At 45.7% G+C, this 26,436-nt stretch overlaps 2 protein-coding genes across 2 annotated transcripts in view; both read right to left on the bottom strand.

Annotated features, from left to right (window-relative positions):
- Tiam2 (TIAM Rac1 associated GEF 2) overlaps positions 1-15,834 on the bottom strand; it is a 227,253-nt gene extending 211,419 nt beyond the window's left edge. The window contains exon 1 of the mRNA XM_087912123.1: positions 15,769-15,834. The gene's annotated coding sequence lies outside the window, so the exon portion shown is untranslated. The remainder of the gene's footprint in view (positions 1-15,768) is intronic.
- Positions 15,835-15,841: 7 nt separating this feature from the next.
- Scaf8 (SR-related CTD associated factor 8) overlaps positions 15,842-26,436 on the bottom strand; it is a 170,843-nt gene continuing 160,248 nt past the window's right edge. Inside the window, exon 22 of the mRNA XM_087912147.1 lies at positions 15,842-15,859. The gene's annotated coding sequence lies outside the window, so the exon portion shown is untranslated. The remainder of the gene's footprint in view (positions 15,860-26,436) is intronic.

Here is a 26,436-nt window from a genome sequence, read left to right as displayed (position 1 = left end):
GAATCTCCAGGGAGCCAGAGGTCAAACGGCCCTGCTAATCGCCAAGGAAGAAAAGGGGAAAAGACCTGTGTACCTACACCCTTCTGTGTTTATTTTTATTTCTGGAGGTGCTGTGGATGGAGTCGCTCAGCACGCATTCTACCACTGAGTCACATCCCTAGCAAGAAAGGTCACTATTGATTGAAAAGGAACCCTTGTTGGACCTGAAATCTCACTAAGAAATACCACCACTCAAGCTCATGTTCCTAGAGGTCCTGACAAGCAGCCAGTGCACTCAAGAGGCTGCGCTCCAGTCCTGCTCACTGATGGGGCACTGATGATGGGCCAAGTTCACCTAGAGGGGAGGGAGGTCCTTGGGGAGAAGTTCCTCTCCTTCCCAGTTACAAGGAGGGAATGGCACTAGGTGATTACAGAAGGATCTTGGGAGTGTGTAGGTGGCACCTGGCATTGAGGACAAATGGCTCACTGTTAGCCTGAGGACCTACCTTGTGCTAAGAATAAGTAAATTCTTATTCTTAATGTCCAATTGAAGAAGTAGAAGAGTGGAGGTCAGAGTAACCCCACAACCCCACAACCCCAAGTCTCTTCTTCACCTATGACTTCTTGCTGGCTGTCCTGGAACTCACTCTGTAGACCAGGCTGGTCTCAGACTCACAAGATCTGCCTGCCTCTGCCTCAAGTGCTGGAATAAAAGGCACGAGATACCAAGCCCAGCTCCATCCAATATTTTTATCAGCACAGAAGCAGTAGTAGGGGCTGAGGCTGTAGTTCAGTCGGTTGAGTTCTTGCTGAGGATGCATGATGTCCTGGGTTCAGTCCTCAGCACTGCATAAAGTAGGCACTGGGAGTAATTCCTATACTCTCAGCATTCAGGAGGTAGAGGCAGGAGGATCAGGAATTCAGGGTTATCCTTGGCTACACAGAAAGTCCAAGGTTAGCCTGGTCTATGTGAAACTCTGTCTCAAAGGAGAAAAGATAGCCGAGATTCCAGGTTAATTATCACTGTGACTATATGGATGTTAATTAACTTGGCTGTACATGCTTATGATGATATAGCCCAAGGCTAGACTGACAAGCCATCTTTGGCCTTCTTGGGTCCATCCTCCATGCCTCCTTTAGAAATTATGAATTAAGCAGCTTCTGGCTTTAGCTGGGAACTTGTAGGCTGGGGACTATTGGTGTTTTAATTGAAAAACTGGCAATCCCTTAGAGTACCAAAGGCAGGAAGCTGACCACAGGAATCTCAGAGCCACTCAGAAGCTATGAGTGCTAGTTGTTGAAGGACTTCCGTACCCAGAGGACAGACAGACAGACAGATCCTGAGAATGACTGTTCACAAGGGAAGATGCTGTCACTGCCCAAGGTAATCTCAGTGACTCCCTTCCCTGCGCGACCTTGGCCTGAGAATTATTTCATTCCTCTGTAAAGTATGCGTGATTATTTTATGCACCTGCCTCCTAAGTTGATCTAAATCCTGGCTCAAGCCAGTTTCCGCTAGCTTAACCAAACCAGAACTAGGTTTGTGAATGGCTCCAGATCCTTCCAAGACACATGTGCCTGAGTAGATCTGTCAACCTGGGGAATTCCCAGATGGAGAGAGACAAGTCAGCAGACTGTGCACAATTCTGTGAATCAAAAGGTGACATGGGTTAGCCTTGTCAGGAAAACGCAAGTACAAAGTCCAAGTTTAATACAAATTATGAGAGTGGGCCTAGAAATACAATTGTCTTTTTTCCCCATTACTGGACTGAACTTGCCAATCTGTTTACAGTTAGTAGACCATACTGTCTGCTCGGACTTCCAGAGCAAGTTACAGCCGCCAACAGGACCACAGTGCTGCACAGCCCTGGAAGCTAGAGTGTGATACCTGGGCTGTGCATCTCCCTTGGCCGCTGGTAGTTTCAGCTGATTCCTGGTGCTCCTTGGATGGTAGACACATTTCTCTGGTCTCTGCCGCTGCAGTCATGGGTGTTCTTCTGTCCGTGTGGTCTGTGCAAGCCCCATACTCCTGAGTTCCTCCAAGCCCTGGTCCCACCTCTGTCTGCCCTCTGACAATTCAGGATCCTTGCTAGTCTCCTGCTCCTTTTCTTTCCTCCAAGTGGCCGTAAAGTGAGATGTGGGGTACATGATACATTCTCCTATTTTCTGCTTGTTTGTTTGAAGCAAGGTCTGAACTTACTATGTAGCCAAGGCTAGCTTTGAATTTCTAATTCTCCTCCCTCTCTCTTCCAAGTGCTAAGATTATAAGCATTTGACACCAGAACAGCCTCTTCTTCTCTATTAAGAAAAAAAAATCATTCCTCTACTGGATGGGAGCTTCCAAAAGAGGCCCGTAGCCTCAGGACTAACCCTAAGGATAAGGTTTTGATAGCCCCAAATGTTGTTTTCCCCATTCTTGTGTCCCCATTCCCATCCACAAGTCCCAATTAGGAGTCACAGGACAAAAGCCAGAATGGCAACCATGTAATCTCTTCCTGCCCCTGTCTCAGCTCTCTCTCACCTTGGTCCCAGCCCTGAAAATGAGCTCTTGGTGTGTACCCACAGAACAGCATGGTTTTCTCTTGAAATGGCCTGAACAACAGTCTAACTACAAATGTTGATTTTTTTTCTTTTAAATTAATTTCTTCCTTATAGCTCTATTCCCAGGCCAGAGCTTTTTTGGATGTAGTTGGTGGAGACTTCATTTCTCCGGCTATCTTGGAGCATCATAGCTGGCAGATGCCTCCGAGAATCAAAAGCTTAAGGCTGGGTCGCTCTTCAACCTTTCTATTTCTCATCCCAGAGTGTGGGTCATTAAAGAGTTACCCAGACATCCAGACAGCCAATGCACACAAAAGACACTCCAACTGGGAGTTGGAGAGGTGCCTCCTGGTAAGGCTTGCAGAGGGATCAGAAACAGGAGGCCCTAGGAGGTGAGGTTTATAGCATTCCAGCTCTCCGGCTAATTGCCAAGCTTACACATGCATCTTCATTAATTCCTACTGCAGTCAATCAAAGGAATTAGTACCCTGAAGACGTTAGGATACACAGCGTTCTTTTATTCAGCACAGAAAACACTAGGCCAGCAAATTCCTCCTCAGCGCCCAGCCCAAGGCTCAGGGCCATCGCTCCAGACCTGACCCTTCCACCGCCTCCATCCCTGTTGTGTTTGTACAGCTCACCTGCTGCCTAGAAACCTCTGGGTGTTGGCAGCTGCTCTTTGACACCAAGTCCCATGGCGGAGCTGCAGCTCCAGAGAGGCAGGTTCCACTCCTTGCTTTCCAGTTATCTTAGTTTCCTTTCTTTTACACTGCAGCATCCTTAGGCCTAGTCTCTCGAGTAATATTTATTGCTCAAAACCACCGTCTGCCAGATGGATAGCAAGACATGTTTTCCTTCTTCACCTCCTGGAAAAATGATGATGATGGGAAGAAAATGAACTAAGGCTTAGTCTTTCATTTTTATTTATTCATTCATTCATTTTTTAAGTCAGAATCTCACATGGACCAGATTGGCCCTGAACTGTCTACATAGCTGAGGCTGACATTGACATTACTACTTTGCTCTCAGCTTTTCTATTTTTGTTTTGAGATAGGGTCTCACCCTGTAGGCGAAACTGGCCTAGAAGTAACTACCTAGCCCAGGTTGGCCTGGGACTTGCTGCATCCTTCCTGTCTTGGCCTCCTGAACATTGAGATTACAGATGTGCGCTGTGAGGTCTGGCTTGGTTTAGTTGTTTTAATAGAAGAACACGTCAAGTTTAAATTGTTCAAGGATCCATTTTCCCAAGTACATCACTGAGTACAGTGGTCTGGACTTGATACGCACCCCAGCATGGTTCCTGTTTAGGGTTCTAGACTGTAGAGAAAGGTCTGTTAGGGGTCTCCTGAAAGTTCCAGCCATTTAATACTCCAGGAAATAACTACTGTTTGAGTCATGTTTTTAATTTATTTGTAGAAGGAAATCTTCTCCGGAGGCTTCCTCAGTTGTACATTGTTTACTAAAAGTTTGGCCCACAGGTTCCAAAATATTATATTTTGACAAAAACAGTATGAGGTTGGAAGCCAGAAACCCTGGCTCCTTCCATGTGCATAAGCAGCTCACGTTCCTGTTGGCTCTTATTTGCTACCTTCTTGGTATGTACTCAAGAGCTGGGCCCATAGCAAGACCCTCGAGAACAGCAAGGCACAGCTCCTGCCTTGGAGAAAGCTCTGGTCTAGAGCAGCATAAGTGGAGATCTGCTCCTTCTCTAGACTACTGCTGGGAGCTGAGGTGAGGAACCAATCTCTACATTCTTAGCATCCTGCCAGCCACGAGGAAAGCAAAGAAGCCCACCCTTGGGGGCCAGAGCCATCCCCCCCTTCTGCATCAGTCTTGATGGCTTGCATATGGCTCCGGCATAATAGCCTCATGCCGAGCTCTGTCAGAAGAGGTGTGTCTCGGCATGGCAATAAAGGCTTCAGGGATGCTGTGTAGGCAACCATTTTACACCAGAGTCCGAATCAAAGGGAAAACGGAAAATTCTGTTGCGTGTTAAAACACCGTTGCCTCCTGGTATTTTCTTCTTTTGTTTTCTAACTAACCCAAGACTACACAGTCTTTAATCTTCCGTTTATTCATTTGTTTCACTTTGCAGTGCCAAGAGTCAAAACTAGGGTCTTAGCCTGCTAAGCACGTGCTCCACCATGAGTTGTACGGCCAGCCCTGCCGCTGCCACCAGGTAAAAGGGAACCAGTGTCCCTGTGGAGTGGAAAGAGGGAATCAGATCCTGAGAATGAACATGAGGTAGGCTGTGGGCGGGGCCCAGCTGGTAGAGAGCTTGCCTAGACTGCAGAAATCCGAGGGTTCAATTCCCACAGTATAAACAAGGCATGGAGAGACGAGCTTGTAATCTCAGCACACGGGAGGGAGAGGCAGGAAGATCAGACATTGAAGGTCATTATCAGCTATGTAGTGAGCTTGAGGCCAGCCTGAGAGGCCTGAAACTCTGTTTCAGATGCTAGAGATGATAAGAGCATTCTGGAAAACAAGAGGATGATCGGGATCGGTCGGTTTGCATTCAGCTACTCTGTGGAAGAGACTTGAGAAATACATGGTGCTAACCAAAATAAATTCATGGGACTCTACGATGTAGGCTGCCCTTACCTGCAGAGAGAATAATTCATTAAGGAAGCTGTTCTTAGCATTTGTAGAAAGGCAATACAGCAGCACCAGGTCACCAAGATGAGCTTGGGGTCGAACTGAGCTGACGGAAACGTCCCTCCATTGCTTTCAGCTGTCTGATGTAGGGCCAAGGACTTGACTTCCCACGGCTTCGTTTTTCTCATGCACAAAGTAGGACAAGTACCAATGAGGACTGTCTTGTGTGCATATGCATGTGTGTGTGCACGTGTGTGTACCCGGCATTGAATCTAAGACATCTCGTGCCCTGTGCAAGCACTCTACCGCTGAGCGACATCCTCAGACCTCTTAGTATTTTCATTCAGATAGGGTCTCACTAAGCTGACCAGGTGGGACATGAACTCGTTCTGCACCTCAGGGAGCTCTTGAACTTGATATCCTCCTGCCCCCACCTCACATGTTTCCGGGACTGTAGGCATGTACTCTAAGGCTGGATATCATGGGGTTATTGGGAAGCATCATTACAAACATACAAATCCTCTGTTCATGCCCCTGGCCTGTGGCAGGTACACGTTTGAAAAATATTAACATTTCTAGGGTTTAACTATAAAATTTCCCAAAATTATAAATAGGCTTTATGTGCAACTTACTATATATATGGACCTCTGGGAATTCTCAAGGTCTTAAAAATGGCAACTTTCTAATAAAAAATTAAACCAGACTGCATGGGCTCTTTTAAAAATGGCATTGCATGGCATTGTTTCTTGGTGTTCCCCAATTTTTCTTCGTAAGTGAGAAACATTCATAAAAGTCAAAACACGACTGCACCCTCAATACAAACATGTCTCCCCTACATCTGTTTTTATGCATCCCCTGGCATCTATTTAGTCTCTGTGAATAGCTTCCTTAATTATATGAAATCAGCCATTTACTGTGTAGTAATGTACCAGGAGAACGCAGTCAGGCAACCCGGCTCTGGGGAAGGGTTCTGGAAGGCCTGGGATCAGAAACAGGAAATGCCTCAAGTAGTGTAATGAGAGCCTGGTGCACTGTGAGTGGGCTCTTGTACGGCTTACCCTGGGTTTCCACATCTCGAGAGGCTGGACAAGCAGGGTGTGTCTTCCTCACAGACACAATGGATTGCTTCTAATTCTGCAAAAATGTTTGGAGCAGCCCCTGTAGACAGGAGACTCCCCCACCCAATGGCAGTGTGATGTCTGGAGCAGCCCCCGTGGGCAGGAGACCCCCCCAACAACAGTGTGGTGTTTGCAGCAGTTCCTTTAGACAGAGACCACCCCCCCAAAGGCAGTGTGGCATTTGCGGCAGCCCCCATGGACAGGAGACCCCCACGAATGGCAGAGTGGTTTAGTGCATCACGAAAGGCTCCCTGCAAATTCTTCGATGTTACTTTGTTTCAACAATGGAGCAAAAATGGACTTCCTATGTTTGGTTTTGCTTAGTATTTGTGACATAGAAGGTGCTTGTGGTGAAGAAACGTATGTGGAAGACCAGATGGGGTCTCTGAGGCACAAGAAACAAGAGGACAGAGAGCCAACCTCTCATCTGAGGTACAGAGAGGTGATTCTGGTCTCTCAGCACTGCATCATGGTACATTGGTGGGGGGGAAGCCACCCGTTCATCATTTCCCTAGGAAAGAAACAAAAGCTTGCATCTTCATGAATACCCACCCAAAAAATAGAAATAAAAATCTATTCAGACCTGCCTGGCTGTGGTGGTGCATGCTTGTAATCCTAGCACTGGAGAGACTGAGGCAGGAGGATTGCCTCTAGTTCAAGGCCAGACTAAGCTCTAGTTAGCTGAAGTCAGCCAAGGCTACATAGCAAGACCGTGTCTCAAAGGATAAAAACAACCTATTTGGGCTGAGGGGTGTGTCTTAGTCATCAGGGACTTGTGTAGAAAATGCAAAACTTTGGACTTGATCCACAGTACAGAAAACGAAGAGAGGAAAGCCAGAGCACAGTACATGAACGAGAGCTTAGAAAAGAGGACCCTGTGCTAACAGGGCAACTTCTTTAAAGTAAAGGTGGCTCTGGACGGAAAGCCAGGTGACTCCCAAGACAGAGGTAGACTACAACTCATGAATCCAGGAAGCTACTCAGGAAAGTGTTAAATCACTGATGGAGCAAGGAGGACATTTTTCTAAAGTGGAGTTGGGGGTTGACACAGGCTTAAGCATGAGGGTGGAGTAAGAGAAGCATTTGGAAAGAAAAAGACAGGAAAAGCAGGGCTGTGGGCATCTCAAAGACAAGTTGCAGTAAGGGAGACAAACCCAAGTGCAGGTACTGCCTTCTCAATGGAGGATGGGCTGCTTTTTAAAAATCCAATAGCCCTTTCAGGAACCTTATCATTAGGGACATTCCAACATAAATAAGGGAAATCTTGGTTTGAAAAAAAAATTTAAACGAAATACATTGCCGGACATCTACTCAAAGTCTGTCATTCTCAAAAAGGCATTTGCAGAAATGGGAGGCATCAGGGTCCCGAAATAACACGATGTCATAGGTCCATGTGTCACCTGGCTTATAGCAGATCTTATAAAACAGGCACAATTATTCTGTTGCTACAGATTCGAAGTCATCCCGTCTGTCTCACTTGCTGCTAGGGAACATGGTCAGGGAGGTAGGGAAGGCTCGGAGCCACAAGAGAGTGAGCCACCTGATTTGGTTACTCACACGGGTCCCAGGATACGTGGCAGGGGGCTTCCTGCCTTTCAGAAACTTGGGTTTGAGATTTCATAATTAGATGTTTCCAAAAGAAGAGAATAATTAATCTTCCTGGTCTTTGTGCTTCTGAAACATCCGCACCACCATCCTTTTATGAAGAGCTGGCTTAGAACTGTGAAGGGATGGTTTGGGGTGAGACCGCTGATATGAGTAGGGCCCGAGCCATGAGTTCAAGGCATTTCTACATTTCCGCACTCCAACCTCTGGGCCTGTCCTATAATACACTGCACACGGCTAAGTGTGGGATAAATAAATGAACTCTCACCAGTATGCAAGACTTTATGTTTTTACACATGAGCTTAATATAAATCAAAAAGGTAAAAAAAAATAAATATACATAGAATTATAAATGATACATTGGTGATAGATGCTGTATTAAACATTATTTATTTCTCCTATTTGAAATTTTATGAAAGTCAGGTTTAAGCTAATTCCTAAGGTTCTTCAAATGGCTGTAGAGGACAAGGGTACCACGTGGAGCTAAGACTTCCGCACTCAGCAGACGCATGACAAGTGACAGTAGGTGTGTGATAAGGGTGTCTATAGAAATGCAAAGCATTTCTGAGCATTAAGGGCACTCGGGGATTGCCTCTATTTAGGTAAAAAAAATCCCCAAGTCTTTCATTAAACAGTTGATCAAGATTGTCTCTATTTAGGTAAAGTCCCAAAATCTTTAATTAAACAGTTGATCAACCCTTTACTGGAATTATGACATTTAAGAATAGGTAGGTTTGCTGGACAGTGGTGACTCATGTCTTTAATCCCAACACCTGGAAGGCAGAGGCAGGCGGACCTCTGTGGATTTGGGCTAGCCTGGTCTATAGAGTGAGCTCTAGGACAGTCAGGACTACACAGAAAAACCCTGTCTCAAAAAACAAAAACAAAATCCCAAACAAACAAAAAAGCAAAGACTGGGCAGGCTGTGAATGAGGCAGATGGAACTCCAGCCTTCTTGCTGGGTTCTTCCTGGTTTCTGAGTTCACAATCTCTCAGCACTCCAAGTGACATATTCCTGAAAGTCCTATAGTGTTTTAATTAAACACTAGCGAAGAACACAGACTTTCCACATCCCTTACTGGTTTGTGCCAATGTGCTTCCAAAACAGGTTTAAAGAAAATTGAGGGGGGAATAATATAAGCCATCACCGGTTATGGGTTGCCCATAACAAAACAAAACCATGGAATGGCTTCCCTGAGAAAGAGCCTGAATTCATACAATGGCAAAGATCCTTCATCTCCCAGGATAGGCATTTGTTCCTTAGCTTTCTAACTGTGTATCCACTCAGTCAAGCCCGGTCTGTCTGACTCACCATGGAAATGCCTGACTTGGCAACGCACTTGCGTCTTCTCGTCTCAGGCCTCAGCAGAAGTCCAGGAGAAACAAGAGCCAGCACTTGTACCCCTCCCCTGATGCCATTCTGCAGTGGTCCCCAGAAGGTGGAGGCTGGGAAGACATGCTGTGTCCTGAGCTAAATGTGTGTGGTGAGGCGTGTGGGAGAACCTGGGTGGGGGAGGGGAGGATCAATTGCCAGGTGGTATTCCTCTCTCTCCCTTTCCTTCTTCTGTGGGTCTTAAAAGACTAAAAGGGATCAAATAATTTCAAAGAAATAATGAACACCAAAGATTTTGGTGGAGAACATGGAACACAGATCTTCCTCCTGCCTCCTTCTCTCCAGTTCAGCTCTTACACTCAAAATAAAAGAACACACTCAGTCAGCAGTGGTGGCGCACACCTTTAATTCCAACACTCGGGACCCAGAGGCAGGCAGATCTCTGTAAGTTCAAGGCCAGCCTGGTCTGCAGAGTGAGTTCCAGAGAAACCCTATCTTGAGAAACCAAAAGAAAAAAAAAAAACATGCATGCACACACACATAGATATGTATATACATACTTATACAGGCACCACACACACTCACATGTACACTCAAGAAAAAATTAGTAACTATGCCTCATTAGGGTAGTGAAAATGACACGCTAATCCAAAAAATTACCCCCACTAGCAATCTGCACAGGATCAGCTATGCCCTTGGCCACCGCAGAACACTCAGAGACTGGCAAACCAATCTTGGCTCAAGACCTTGAGTCACAGTGTACTTGAAGTCTGTGACATGACTTTTGGACTGAGAACACACTACGGCATTCACCACGCCTGCCACACTTAACACATAAACAGGAAAAAAAGTAGTTTAAAATTTAAACAGCACAGCTTCCTAGACAAGTCCTCTTGCAGCAGAGATCATAAACTAAGCTTACGGTCCTCACCCATTTATTTTGCAAAGAAGATGTGTTTCAGTTAGTGTGTGTGTGTGTGTGTGTGTACACGTGTTGTGGTGCTAGGGATCAAACTCAGGGCCTTGCACATGCTAGGCAAGAGCCCACTCACAGATACAAAGCTTACCACCCTGGGAGACCAGAATGAGTACATTGAAGACCCGGGGCCAGAAAGTTTAAGATCTGGAAGGGAGCTGAGCTCTTCATTTCGGTACTCTGCCTTCCAGTTCAGAGGTCAGCACTGCTGGTGGGTTTTCAAAGAGCAAAGCTGCAGGTCTGTGACCCTTTCAATGCTTCAAAGTCACCCATTCCTGAATGTTCAGCATCTTGAGGTGTCGTGAACACCCTGACTCTGCCACCAGTAAGTAGGTGAATTGACTGGTTGTTAGTAAGTGCCTAGCGCTCAATCTAGGAATTCGTTATCTTAGTGATGTACGTCCATTCCTGTCCTGAGTCCTAGACAGGCGCTAAAGAGATAAGACTTAAGGTAACCCAAGCTGTCAGCCAAAGCACAACTTCAATAAAAGACCAACTCCTCTATTAAGTTTTGAAAAGAATGTACTACCTATTACTGGGAAATGCCAGCATCAGAAAGCTGAACTTGAGCGGAACTTTGCGGTGTTCAGCTGCCTGCCACGAACACGCTAAGTCCCTGTAGCCAGCTGTCATCTGCTAAGTCGGGCAGCACTTGAGATTCTGTGGCCTCCAAGCCTGTCTCTGCCCAAACAGCCACCAAGAAGGCTCCCATGGCCTTGTGGTTATGCCAGCCATAACCTCAGTTGAGAGACTGAGGAGGCCCTGGCATAGAAGTGACAGGGAGAAATGGGTCCAAAGTCTAGGTCCCTGACCCCAGAGAAGGTTGTGAATGGAGGGGAAACCCGAGCACATACTCATGGGAATCAAAATCCAACTGTAAAGATAAGAGCCCCTGTGAGTGTGCCATGCTGCTCAGCGGGAGGCGGCTGTGTGCCAAAACAGGGGACAGCCCTGCCCAGGACAGCCTCAAGGTGTGGGAGTGACTGGGAAAAATAGCAGCAAAGCAGGCAATGAGAAGAGGAGGAGAATGGAGAGGGGGAAGCTTGGAGCAGAGGTCACACTAGATTGCAGTGGCCTGTAGGTCACGTGAGAGACAGACCTGTCCCTGGCTAGACACCCAGAGCACCAAAAGTTCCTGAAGAAGAGAGGAAAAGAAAACACTGCTTTCTGAAAACAAACACAGGAGCCATGCTAGATGGGGAGAGAGAAGCAGAAGTCGGCTGGGAGCAGGGCCCCAGGACCATGGTCAGCATCTTGGTCCCTGAGTTCAGTGGCGCGTGCCTTCCCAGGCCTGCTCCACTAGGATCTGGAAAGATGATATTTCTATATTCTTTTTTATTTTAAATCTCACCTTTGTGGCTTTCTACCTTATGTAGTTTAAATGAGCTTACTAATGTAACAGGAAGTGCACATGACAAGTAAGCAATTTAAAACAGAAGCGTTCAAGTTGGACACGTTGACTCCTGTCTGTGATCCCAGATATGCTAAGAAGGTTGCTGCAAGTTCAAGGCCGGCCAGAGTCACACAGTGAGGTCTAGGACAGCCCCGTGCTACACACTTGAAAATACAAGTCCACGTGTTTACTCTCTAGACTTCCACAGTGTAAATCATGAGGCTGGCTCTGATAATGAGGCAATAAAGCAGCCGCTGCCAGAACCCTGGCCTCTCAGCAGGCCTGGGAAAATGGTTTGTCCTGGATCCTCTGGCAGCTGCTGATATAATGAGGAAGTAACAGAAGGAGCCATCCGGGAAGGAAGTCTGAACACTTTGCAATTCTCTTTCTAATCCAAACACAACAAAATCTCCTCAATGCTAGACTGTGGGCACAGGCTGTGAAATTCCACACAAACTGAACCTCCTGATGTGAGAACTTTCACAGTGAATTTATCTGTGGAGCGTAGCACAGGAAATCAGAGCACTTTGCAAGAGTAGGGGAATTAATGCTGAAATCAGTTTTCTTTCTTTCTTTCTTTCTTTCTTTCTTTTCCTTTTCTTTTTGTCTCGGTGCTTGAAGCAGAACCTAGGGCTTGGGGCATGCTGGGAAACACCTATACAACCAGCCAGCTGAGGTGTTTTTAAAGAAAGCCATTCCCAACTGAGATGAGACTTTAGCAGGATGGGGTGGGCAGAAGCAGGCTGCAGACCTGTAGAAGAAATGATGAAGTGGCTGCCCGCAGACTACACTCGGAAGGAGGCAAAGGCAACAGCGAGAAGGAGCAAGGTTTGGGAAGTAAAGATGCTTGTAATCCCACAGAGTTCTCAAAGCTTCATCCACAAAAAAAACAAACAAACAAACAAACAAAAAACCTCTCTTTTCTCCGTGAGATCAATTCACAGACTTCTGGGTAGATGGGCCTTTTACCTCCAAAGTATCTCAGAGCTTGAAGAAAGCAGCCAACCAGGGTGATGCCAGCTATCATGGAGCACACAGAGTGAGATGGGGGAGGGGGAGGGTTTGGGCTTGAGCACTGAGTATTTCTGGAATTCCTGGGTCTGGTCTCGATGCTATAGTTATCTCTTTTTGCAGGATGGCCACACTCAGGCATGCTACTCCCTTTGCCTGCATGCGTTGCATACAGAGAACCTCTGGGTCCCCTAGGCACAGAGTACCACACAGAAGGGGCACTGACAGTACTGGGAACAGACACACTCTGGGACTGTCATGACCACGTCTAGCCATATCTGCATGCTTGTTGATGGACGCTGGTCAAGGGAGTGAGGACCACAGACTAACATGTCTTGACTCAGAGGAGATGGAACCACTGAGACAGGTGAGTCATGTATCTGTCCACTGTGGAGAAAGGTGGAATCGCTGCCCCCATAGCCACACAGCGCGGGTACTGCAGAGGTACAGGGCTGGGGACCTTAAAGGAATTTATACTACAGCAATGGTTTGGGAGGACAGTGAGCTCACAAGGGGTGTGACGTCTTCCTGGCCTGGTGTCTTTGTACAACAGAGAACACCTGCAGATCCTGACAGTGTAATAGAACATTAGACTTGCACCCCCTTTCTTCACAGTAGATAAACTCCAAAAAGACTCCCAGAAGCTACAAATTATTATTGAGAGTTGTGTGATGCCGGTTCTCAGAGAAAAGTGTGCGGTTTTGAGCTTCTTCCCTGTGGCGAACTCTAATAACTGAAAGCACATAATAACCCACAACACAGGTGTATATTACCATGAACCTGACACAGGCTTTAGAGCTCACACCCAACTCTCTACATGCCCCAAACCCTGACTGTCAGCATCTTTATCACCCAATTTTAAAATGAGGACAGTAGCCCGGGAAGAGATGATGCCCAAGACCACACTCACTAAACCATAGAACCAGGATTTGAATCTACGAAGTGAAGCCCCGAGGCCTGTACCCTTGTCACTACAATGTCAAATCTTAGACACAAGGAGGGATCTAGGCCTGGTGACACAGATCTTTGATCCTAGTCACTCAGGCTAAAAGCAGGAGGACTGCAAGCTCAACAGCAATCTGAGTAATCTAGTGGGACCCTATCTCAATATAAAGAAGTAAAAAGAAATCTGGGCAGTGGTGGCACATGAGAGGCTAAGGCAGATGGATCTCAGTGAGTTCGAGGCCAGCCTGGTCTACAAAGAGTGCCAGGACAGCTAGGGTTGTTTTACACAGAGAAACCCTGTCTCAAAAAAGGAAAAGGAAAAGGAAACGGAAAAGAAAAGGAAGGGAAGGGAAGGGAAGGGAAAGGAGAGAAGGAAGAAAAGAAATGAAGGAAGGAAGGAAGGAAAGAAGATAGAAAGAAAGAAAGAAAGAAAGAAAGAAAGAAAGAAAGAAAGAAAGAAAGAAAGAAAGAAAAAGAAAGGAGGCTGGGAAAAACTTATGATGGAGTCCTTGCTTAGCTTGTGAGACCCTAGGCCCAATCTCCAGCATTTGGGAGGGCAGGGAGGATAGAAGCAGAAAGAGGACTGTGCTGAGGACAGTGTCTGGTGCAGCCCTTGGGGAGAAGGCAAAACCACACGTACACTGCAATGAAAGACAGGCTGCTGAACCACACACAGCTACGGCAATGAGTCTCAGAAAGGCAGGCACGAGTGGTGAGCCTCGCAAAGTAGATGGCGAAGGAGGGAGAAGCCTGTGTCAGGCAGAAAGGATAGCAAGGGCACAGCTGGATGATGGGTTCAAGGGAAAGAAAGGGGTGGCATATGATGAGGCTACAAGGGCCTTGGAAACCAGTACACTGTTGATCCGACAGGATTTGAGGGGCCTTTAGGATGCCATTAGGATGTGGCAAGATGGTACATGCATTTATTTTAGGAGGAGATTGACGAAGGTCCTTTACAAGGGAACTATGATGGATTGACACACCACAGTAAACAGCCATTCATCATCTCTGAGGTGAGGATGTGACGATCCTTCCACTGCACAGAAGACTGGTCCTTTTGTTTTGTTTTATAGATAAGGTCTCAGTGCAGGCTGGCTTTGGACTCCCTGTGTAGCAGAGGAGAACCTTAAACTCTTGCCTTTAGCTCCCCAGTGCTGGGATCAGAGGTAGGAATCAACATGCCTCTTGATGCAGTACTGGGGACTGAACCCAGGCCTTCATGCATGCTTGGTAAACACTCTATCAATTGAGCTACACTCCCAGACCCGGGAAGGGGAAGGTAGCAAGGAAGTCCTTTCAGAAATGTGCTCACAGAGTTTGGCCTTTCAAGTTGAACCTTTTTGCCACCTCGTTTAATTTTCCATTAGAATCTTGAGGCCCAATACTGAGATCTTCCAGGCTGTGGATCTGGGGGCTACAAACTGCAGAGGTAGCCTTCCCACCCTGAGCGATTTTCTCTTACATGCCAACTTCAAAGCCAGAGGGGATGAGGAAGTGTGGTAGTTTGAATGTAATTGACCCCCATAAGCTCATAGGGAGTGGCACTATTAGGAGGTGTGGCTTTGTTGGAGTAGGGTGGATTGTTGGAGGAAGTGTGTCACTGCGGAGGTGGGCTTTGAGATCTCATATATGCTCAAGCCATGCCCAGAGTCTCAGACCACTTTCTGTTGCCTATGGGATCAAGAGGTAGCTCCTTCTCTACTCTCAGCTCGTTCTTCAGCACCATGCCTGCCTGCATGCCGCCATGTCCCACCATGATGATAATGGACTAAACCTCTGAAATTTTTTCCTTTATAAGATCTGCCAGGGTGGGGACAATAGGTATTACGCTTTATATGTAAAATGTGTTCCCGAAGCTCACATATTTGATCACTTGGTCCCCAGCTGGTGGTACTGTTTGGGGAGCTGGGATCAGGCTGGAGGAAGTAGATCACTATGGGTCAGCTTTCAGGGTGATGGCCCGGCTCTACTTTGGTCTATCTGCTTCTGCTTCCTATTCTGACAAGAGGGAGGCTGAGGAACCCTGAGGCACACAAGCACATCCATGGCACCATCCATCATGCCTTTCCCATCACTGTGGACCATCCCCTCAAACTGCAAGCCAAGAGAAACCTTTCTTCCCTTAAGTTCTTATGTGAGACATCTGGTCACAGGGGTGAGAAGAATCATATAGTGCGCCTGATGCAAGTGTGGCTCTTGCCCCAGCCTCCGGCCAGCCTGCTCACTAAGGACTCCTAAAGACGTGGGGACAAGCGAAGTCAATACTGACCTCCAACTGTAGCCAGGCTACTCAAGATGAATGAACAACTTCACATCCTCCTAGAATCTTAGACGCTCTGCAACTTCTCGATCATTCTGCCCTGAAAGAAAACAACAAAGAGGCTCATTGAATTACTAATAGTGAACTATCTCCACTCACATAGCATCAGAAGAAACACTCGCAGTTCCTGGGCAAGATGGAGTAGAAATCAGAATGAAAGTCTATGATGATACATGCAGAAGTTCACTGGTTGAGCCTTCACTTATTCTGATAACAACCAGCCCTCTTCTTCATTGGCTACATTGTCAATGAAAGCATCATGTATCCTTCCTATACAGTGGTGGCAAGAAATGGTTACAGTGTATCCTTTCTACACAATGGTGATGAGAAATGGTTACAGAAAACCAGTGTTGACAATGGGAAGTTGATTGCCCCTCTGCAGCTGAGAAAATCATTCTTGGGATGGTTTCTCTTTGTTGCTTGTGTTCAGGCAAATGTAAAATGAAGGATACTCCAAGTTTGTACTTGGGAGTTCAGAATTCTGTGCAGAACACTCCTTTGTATAGCAGAAGGGACAAGATGCCGTTTGTCACCTATAGCCTAGCAGTCAGTTTCCGGTCAAGTCTGAAGTTCAGTAACCAGGGTTCTTCCTGTGAAATGGTAATTAACCTAGCCTGAAACTGTAGCTTTACAAAGGCTTTTGATCTAGAAAATTCCTGAGTTTCATGTTGGTTTAAAATTTACTTTATAATCTCTCTAAATATGGAAGTGATTTTCTAATAATAAGCCCAAGTCTCTGCATTTCATTAAAAAAGGAGTCCTTCAAGGTTTAATAAAAAGGTCCCCAGGACAGTTCCATATTTTCAGACAGAAGTTGACTTGTCCCCAGAGAGCAATTTGCTTCCTGCCACCTCGGAAAATCTTAGACCTTGAACTGGTTAGAACCATGGACTAGTGAAGTCCAAACCTCTCATCACACTTAAAAGCACTGTGTTATGGAGCCAGTCAATTGGAGATCTGGCTGGAGGAGACCAGATAAAATGGATGGCAATGAGCATCTATTGGTGTCAGGTTCCAGGCTCGCTGCTTCAAACAGGTGACCTAACAAGCAGCCCTCAGCCCCCTATGAAGTACACACAACATGTCTCCATTTTACAAATAAGATCACAAAATACCAGGGAGGCTGTGCTCTTCGGCTCAGCGCTTGGATCTGAGCATGGCTGACAAGGCAGGAGTCAAGTGGGTGCAATGTACACAAAGGGGCAATTAGCACATTTTCTGACTGCAGTGAGCACACAATGTAGTGTGGGTGGGGAAGAGAATTAGGTACCTTAAATAGAGCTCTGCTGTTCAAACTCCAGTTTCTGACACATTAGAAGGACATGGTACTTTCTAAAATGGGCCTCTCTCTTTTTTCTCTTTCTTCCCTTTCCCTCAGTACTGCAGACTGAACCTAGAGCACTGCGCATGTAAGGCAGGTATTCTAACACTGAACTATCGCCCCAGCCCTATTTTTACTTTTCATTTTGAGACAGGGTCTCAATAAATTTCCCAGGGTGGCCTTGAACAAATTCTATAACCCAAGGGGGGCTTTGAACTTGAAATCCTCCTGCCTCAGCTTTCCTAGTAAGCGGCTGAGATTTAGGCCTTCTCCAGGTTGCAATGCCTTAATACTGTTAGGTCGGTACTTCAGAAACCAAGACAGGAGATTCCCAAGTTCCAGGCACAATAGCAAAACCCTTGCCAGAAAAAAAGGTATAAAAACATGCATGCATGTATGGATAAATAAAGTGAAAACAAAATAGGACAGATTAGAAAACAGCATGAATTAATTGACAGCAGGGAAATGCACAGAGATGTGTATCTATGTCATTTGCGAGCCTGTGTACACTGCTCTACAGTATAAAATTCATTCATAGGTTATGGTGACAAAAAGGCATGAGGGCTGCTGAGTTCAGAACAAAGTGACCACCATTTTCTTCTCTTTGAGGTTCATGTAAAATGGTGAGCATAGAGGAGCCAGTGTCTGCTGGGGCAGAACCAGCACGGAGATCCAGAATAAGCTGACTACAGCCTGTTCCTCACCAAGGATGAGGTGCTTGGGGCTAAGAAACATTCTCAACACATTTCAGGGATAGGACAGTGTTCAGGCTAATTCTATATCAACTGGACACAAGCTGCAGTCATCAGAAGGGAAGGATCCTCAACTGAGAAAATGCCTCTATAACATCAGGCTGTATTAAAAGATAAACAACATTGCAGAAGTGTTTCTTTTTCTTTTCCTTCCCAAACTGCTTTTGGCTATGATGTTTCATCATAGCAATAGTAATTTTAATTAGTACAGACAGGAAAATAAGAAAACAAGAAAAAAAAAGGGATTCCCCTTTTCCTTCAACATGAGACTAAAGGATGGGTACCTATGAAGCTCCATGACACCAGCTCTGTACTTATGGCTGAACCCTATGCCTATGCCTAATTGTTAGAACTGAATATGCTCTCATGAACTCCACAAGAACAGGAGCAGATCCAGACCAGGGTCATTTGTGGAAGCAGGACTGGGTCAGTGACCTAGGCTAGAGCAGGCCTGAGTCGGTGAGCTCCATGGGAGTAAGACTGAACCAGCTACATAGGCTGGAGTGGGCCTGAGAAGACAAGCTCCATGGAGCAGGAGTGGATCTGGTCCAGGAACATTTGCAGACCAGGACAAAGGGTTAGTTCTTTCAGAAAATCAACAAAGTAGACAAACCTTTATCTAAACTAATCAAAACGCAGAGAAAGAACATCCAAATTAACAAAATCAGAAATGAAAAGGGGGACATAACAACAGACACAGAGGAAATACAGAGAATCATCAGGTCATACTTCGAAAACCTGTACTCCACAAAATTGGAAAACTTAAATGAAATGGACAACTTTCTGGATTAATATCACTTACCAAAATTAAATCAAGATCAGAAAAGCAAATTAAACAGATCTATAACTGCTGAAGAAATTGAAACAGTCATCAAAAGTCTCCCAACCAAAAAAAAAGCCCAGGACCAGATGGTTTCAGCTCAGAATTCTACAAGATTTTTAAAGAACAACTAATACCAATACTCCTCAAATTATTCCATACAATAGAAACAGATGGAACATTGCCAAACTCTTTTTATGAGGCTACAATAACCCTGCTACTCAAAACCACAGAAAGACATTACTAAGAAAGAGAAGTACAGACCAATCTCACTCATTAACATTGATGCAAAAATACTCAATAAAATACTGGCAAATTGAATCCAAGAACACATCAGAACCATCATCCACCATGATCAAGTTGGCTTCATCCCAGAGATGCCAGAATGGTTCAACATATCAAAACCTGTCAACATAATCCATCATATAAACAAACTGAAAAATAAAAACCACATGATCATCTCATTAGATGCCAAAAAAGCTTTTGACAAAAACAAAATACATGATCCCTTCATGATAAAGGTCTTGGAAAGAGCAGGAATACAAGGAACTTACCTAAACATAATAAAGGCAATATACAGCAAACCAACAGCCAACATCAAACTAAATGGAGAAAAACTCCCAGTGATCTCACTGAAATCAGAAACAAGACAAGGTTGTCCACTCTCTCCATATCTATTCAATATAGTTCTTGATGTCCTAGCTAGAGCAATAAGATAACAAAAGGAGGTCAAGGGGATACAAACCAGAAAAGAATAAAACAAACTCTCACTGTTTGCTGATGATATGATAGTTTACATAAGCGACCCCAAAAATTCTACCAGGGAACTTCTACATCTCATAAACACTTTTAGTAATGTAACAGGATACAAGATTAACTCAAAAAAATCAGCAGCCTTCCTGTACACAGATTTCCAAAACAGAAAAGAAATCTGGAGTGATGAGTCAGTGGTTAAGAACGTGCAATGCTCTTCCAGGGGACCTGAGTTCAATTCCCAGCACCCATATCATACAGCTAACAAATGCCCTAACCCTCCAACTCAAGGGAGGTCTGATACCTCTGGCCTTGACTGTCACCAGCACTCATGTGCACATACTTGCAAACACACACACATACACATAATTCAAAATAAACAGAAATAGTAAAAATAAAAGTCAATTTGATAATAAAAAAGGAAATGGATACTTTGTCTAAAAGTATTTTATGAACCAAAAGGAGTCTAAGTCTAAGCCACCATTTTAAGGATCAATATGCATTATTATATATATTAATAAATTATGTGAAATTTTGAAAGCATTGGTTCCCATGAAAGATGAAACTACATTTATGTTTTTTCAGTGTGTAATTTTTCATACATGTTTAGTCTTTATTCATTTATTCACCTATTAACTTATAGTCTCATTATATTGCACAGACTAGCCTCAACCTTGCAACTCCTGCCTTAGCCTCCAAAGTGCTGGGACTATAGGTGTCACATCTGGACCACACTTTATTATTTTTAGACCAAAGAGTCTGGCTTGGCTTATAGGTCAAGGGCAATACAGCAGAGAGTTACATACACAACTGTCCTCCACAGCTAAAGGACATGTGGACTTGGGTTAGTGGATTGGTCCTGTCATCTTCATCTTCATGGAGAAGAAACATGAGAAGGGGGTTAATGATCTCCCAGATCACAGAACAGGTCTCAGTGACTTCAAAGCCTGAACTTGCTCATGAGCTCAAAACTAGAGTTACAGGCTGTTTTCTATTCTTTATAAGAAGGTAACATGGAAGATGATACCAGTGTTTATTATAACCATGCATGTCACAAAATCAAAGGTCTCATGGGATGGAAAGTCTTTCCTGAATGTCACCAAGCAACACTCTTCACTGTTAGTCCAGACTCAAAAGGAATTCATAAGTCCCTTTACTGTTTAAAGTATGCTTAGGTCTCACTGTTTTGCTTAAGATTAGGTGATAAACTCTTTGTGTTTAAGTCTCAAAAATGGGAATGGAGAGATGGCTCAGCAGTTAAGAGCACTGGCTGCTCTTGCAGAGGACCTGGTTCAGTTCCCAGCACCCAGGTGGCTGCTCACAACCATCTATAGCTCCAGTCCCAGAAGAGCTGACCTACTCATCTGGCCTCCACAGGTACGGTATGCTCATGGTACACAGACATACACACAGGAAAGAAAATACATATAAGATATAAATAAATAAATCTTGTTTGAGAATCTCAAAATTGTAGGTGACACAAGTGACATAGTAACTAAAAAATAATAACATTCCATTAAGTTTTTTAAAGTGAGTCTATTGGTTGGTAGGATTTAGCTTAACTACTTCTTAGTCTTACCTAAAGGTTGTTCAACAAACAAAGTGTACGAAGACATTTGCAGTAATAACATGGAATGAAAAGATGAACTGTGTGTTCTTAGTTCTTTATCTTGGTGCTGAGGACACAGTCACACATACTGAATGCTTACTTGATGGCTTAGCTGTACCCTCAGCCCCATTAGACATTTTTGCAATGAGCTAGAATAAGTTTTTCCAGGCAGCACAGCACAGTGGGGTGCTAAGACCCCCTAAGAGGAAACTGGGGACTACAGGAAGAGAGAGACTGGACTGTTGAAGCCCAGAGGGGGTGGTGCGGGGGTGGGGGCTGCGTGCCTGCTTCTGGGACAGGAGAGTGCACGGCTTCCTGGTTAGCTTGAATGGTGTTCGCCTATAATAACGCATTACATCATGCACTTGGCGTGGCTCTCTGGAGTTGCGGGCTTTCCCCTTAAACTCCAGGGATTTACAGGAAGAGAGCATTGGTTTGAAATAAGGAACCAACAATATGGAGATGGATTGCTTGGTATTTCCAGGCCTGGTAGGACAAGCAAAATTAAATTAGCTCTTTTCCTTCGTCTGGCAAGAGAGAGGCTGTGTGGTGAGGGGTGTGGTCATTGTCTGTGAGCTGTCACCCTAGCAGGAGCGGCTCCACCCCCTTTCAGCAGGTGTTCCCAAGGCTTAATCACAGGTGTGTGTAATGTGCTGTTCCCAGAGACAGCTGTCCTATAGCTTGGGGCCTAACTTAAAGTCTGGTGCCTAAATGTTTTTAGTTTTCTTGCTTGTGTGTGTTTCTGCATTTGTGTGCTTGTGTGTGTATGTGTGTGTGTGTCTGTACGTGCACTTATGTGTGTGGTGTGTGTGCGCATGTGCGTGTAGCTTGCGTGTACTTGTGTGTGGGAGGGGTGTATGTATATCGTGCATTTGCTCAAGTAGTAGATACTGACATGTCTTTCCCCATCCCTCTCACCTTTTATTTTTGAGACAGGGTCTCTCAAAGAACTAAGAGCTCACTGATTTGGCTGGGCTGACAGTCTCTGCCTGTCTCTGCCTCCCCAGTGTTAGGGTTACAGGACACATTGTGGGGTACCCTAGTTTTTAACATGGGTACTGGGGATCCAAACTCTGGTCCTTCCTCATGCTTGTACAGCAAGTGTTTACCCACAGAGCCCTCTCCCCAGCCCTCTTTTTAGGTTTTGCTTCAGTTCAGAATTTCTTCTTCCAGCAGATAGGGCCGAGACAGACCCCAGGTAAATTCTTCCAAATCACACGCCAGCTCACACAGCTTGCTGGACATGGTGCCTGAGTGCCCAACCCCCACTAGCCAAGGCCTCCAGGTTCCTCCTGGCCAGACTCCAGGGTGAGAAAAACCAGCACACGGCCAAGGCAGAATCTGGGTATGCAACTCCAGCCCTCCAGAGGCCAACTTCTCTCCTTCTCCCATCACTGAGTGAAAACCGGTCCTTTCTGTTTATTTTCTCCCAGAGCTGTTTAACATAGGAGCACAAAGAATGAGTGCGAAAGCCACAGCCATGTGGACCGAAATGATCTCCAATCACAATAAACACTCCCAAAGAGGGAGGAAGATGGTAAGCGATACATTTCCTTTCTAACATTCTTTCAAATAAATGCAGAGTCTTTGGGGAGGCAGCCTGACATGTTTCCACTGGATGAAGAGGGTGGAGACAGGCAGGGCTTTGTGTACGAGCTGCCTGTGCCAGGCCCCATTCCAGCTCAAAGTTTGGCAACTACCTCCCAGGGGACAAAGGGTTTGGAGCTTGTCCACAAGGCAAAGGCAAAGTTGCTGCCCTGAAATCAACAAGGATTCTTTCCCTTTCGTTAGCCCTTGGCAGTGTGGTGTCCAGGAAGACGCTGGGCTCTGACATAGTCTCTAGGGCCTCCTGCCTCCTCCATGCTGCATCTTGGCTTGCTGAGAAATACCAGGAGGTTTAGGAACCTCAGTCCTAGCAGGATGCAACAGAGAGCCAGCCAAACCTAAATTCTGGGCCACCACATTTTAGAGATGTTTTCCCTGAAGCATGTGAGTAAAATCCATGAAGTTTTAAAGCAACACGTGATGCTTGGGAATAAGGGATGCTGGTTTCCTCGTCCACATCCATAACCCATCCATTCTAACGGCAGGGTCCGCGTGGCTTTCTGCATTGCTCACTGTGGAAATGGCATGGGACAAGCTGCGTGCTAGGAAGTCTAGAACACACCAGCAACAAAAACCCCCACACTCCCATCGCTGGCAGATGACATAAAAATGCAATCTCTCAAGGGCTTTCAAAGAGAAACACAAGGCGGGGCGTGATGGCTCACACCTGTAAGCCCAGGACTCCGGAGGAAGAGGCAAAGAATTCTCTGACAGTTCAAAGCCAACCTGGGATAGGAAGTGAGTGCAAGGTCAGCCTGAGCTGCAGAGGGGGAACCCTTCTCTGAAAGGTGGGTGTGGGGTGGGGTAGGGAGTTGGTGGTAGTGGGATATGCCTACAATTCCTGTCACCTAAAAAGGCCAAGAGAGGGCTGGAGAGATGGCTCAGAGGTTAAGAGCATTGTCTGCTCTTCCAAAGGTCCTGAGTTCAATTCCCAGCAACCATATGGTGGCTCACAACCATCTGTAATGAGGTCTGGTGCCCTCTTCTGGCCTGCAGACATACATGGAAGGAATGCTGTATACACAATAAATAAATAAATAAATAAATAAATATTTTTTTAAAAAAAGAAAAGGCTGAGAGAGAGGGAAAAACTTGAGCCCAGGAGTTCTAGGCACCCTGGGCAAAACAGCAAAATCTCATAGGGAGAGAAACGATATGAGGAGAGATGATATAAGGAACCAAAGGCAGTGGAGAGAGGGTGAGAGTGAATGGCGGAGGGAGGGAGAGAGGGAAGGAGAGAGAGAAGGAGAGAGGGAGGGAGGGAGGAAGGAAGGGAGGAAGGGAGGGAGGGAGAGAGGAAGGAGACTGGGGAGATGACTCAGTGGTTAAAAACATGTATTGTGTGACCTCCTCCGTCTCTTTGGGCACCTGCATGCACACACACACACACACACACACACCGATACACATAATTGATTTTATATAAAAAAATTAAAAATCTTAGAAAGAGAATGAGATGGGGAAGGAAGGAAGGAGGGAAAAAAGAGAAGATTCTGTAGTTTTCAACATGAAAAGATAACATCTCCTAAGTCATGGAACAGTCCCACCAGATGACAAATCCTTGCAAATCTATTTAACTCTCACCATCAATGCCTTTGTTTGTTACTAAAGCAACTGCCCACATGCTGAGCTACAGGACACAAGAAAGCCTCAGTGGCTTTATGAGGTGACCTAGTGTTGGCATTAGTGCTGCCCCCTAGAGGTGTGTAGGGTACAACCCGTGAGACTCCAAGTCTCCTCACTGCTGAGATTACAGGCACCCACCACCACCCTGGGCTTTCCTTTCTCTTTGTTTCCATAGCTGCTCAGGACCTGAAGCTGAACCACAAGTATTTTAGTCACTGAACCATATCTCTCCAGTCCCAGATTTTTCTAGGAGAACATTTGGTTTTATTTTACACGGATGAGTGTCTTTGCTTGCGTGTATGTGTACCCCATGTGTGCCTAGGTGCCCAGGGAAGCTAGACGAGGGTGAGTCCCTTGGAACTGAAGTTACAGTGGTGATGAGCTTCCATGTAGGTTTTAGGAATCAAACTCAGGTCTTCTTCAAGAGCAGCAAATGTTCTCAACCACTTTCTAGTACCCCCCCAATTTTTAATATTTATCGATCATTGCCTCATCTCCAAGGCTTAGGAGATTTTCATTGTTCAGAGAATATTTGTTCATCATTTGACTCTGCCCTACATGGCCCCTCTGTAAGGCCCCTGACTCTCCCAGGCATACCCTTTTATTCCTTTCCAGGGCCACTACAGTTCTTGGGGTACACCCCTACCATAGCAAACACAATTGTTAGCCCATAATTATCTCTTTAAATGTCCATAACTGGGGTAGCCCCTGTGCTCTAATTAGTCATGCCTTCAGCTTCTGTCATATGACCTGGTACCCAAAAAGGATGTACTCAAAGCCATCACTCTCTTTGTACTGCCTCCACCTCATCTCTGCAAGCCTGCCCCCTTCCCCAGTGCGCCAGAAGACAGCTTCCATAGAATCTGGGTTTGGTGGGAGTGGCTACCTGAGGCTTAACTTAGCCTAGGACAAGCATGCTGAGCCCATTGGAGCACACGTGAAAAAGACAAGAATCTGTGCTTTAGAGCAAATGGCTTCCCTTCTTTCCTCATTTCCTCTTACCTTCTTAAAGAGAAATAAATGTATTTTTATGACCAGGAGAGGTCATTCTTATATATCTGAACATATGACTAAACAGCATATTTTTAAAAAGCCTTTCAAGTAAGTGAAGTTAATGTCAGTTCCCTCATTTAGCCTAGACTGGAGAAGCACTTACGATATGGAAGCTGCCCTCCAGAAACGTTTTCAGAGGCTACATTTTAGCTAACTGATAGTTCTGCCATGTCCCCCAAAGGGAGACATTACAACCCATAGCTACAAAGTGACTGTGCTGGCTAGTTCTATGTCAGCTTGACACAGGCTAGAGTCACCTAAGGGGAAAGCACTTTAATGGAGAAAATGTCTCAGTAAGACTAAACTGTAGGCAAGCCAGGAGAGCATTTTCCCAATTGGTGACTGACATGAGAGGGCCCAACCATGGTGGGTGGTGCCACCCTGGGCTGATTGTTCTGGGTTCTACAAGAAAGCAGGCTGAGCAAGCCATGGGGAGCAAGTCAGTAAACAGCACCCCTCCATGGCCTCTGCATCAGCTCCTGCCCTGTGTGAGTTCCTGCTCTGACCTTTTTCGGTGAAGAATAGCGATGTGGAAGTGTAAGCCAAATAAACCCTTTCCTCCCCTTTTGGTTACAGTGTTTCATCACAGCAACAGGGAGTGAAGTTGATGGTGACTGTTTGACTAAACAAGGCCCAGGAAGTAGGTTACAGTGACTGCCCCAAGATGAACGGCTGACGCCAAAGTACAAACTGTTGAGAGCGCATCCATGCTGAAGGCTATGGTGTACACACAACAAACTCACCAGAGGTGGATGAACAAGGGAGAAGACATCTGTCACCTCTGCGGCAGCCATCTGGAGAGGCCAAGGCGTCACAGGGCAGGTGGGGACTGCATGCTCTCCTTGGCCAAACACCATGGTAGGTAAGAAAAGTTTCCTTGTCAGCAAGTAGGGTCCCTTAGCTCATCTACCAGGCAATGGTGGGAGCTCCAGACACACTGGGAGGAAACCCAGACACCCCGGGAGGCCCACCACGGGCTCCTCGGCAACGAAGTCACATACTATATGCTTGCCCCTGTCCTGGCAACGGTCTAGGGTGGCAGCAGGGTGGGCTCTGTAGAAACAGATGGCATCTTACA

The sequence above is a fragment of the Myodes glareolus genome, chromosome 1 (genome assembly GCF_982192425.1).
Source record: "Myodes glareolus chromosome 1, mMyoGla1.1, whole genome shotgun sequence".
Taxonomy (NCBI): Eukaryota; Metazoa; Chordata; class Mammalia; order Rodentia; family Cricetidae; genus Myodes; species Myodes glareolus.
The sequence above is the reverse complement of the archived record's forward strand: the minus strand, read 5'-3'. Positions and strand labels throughout refer to the sequence as shown.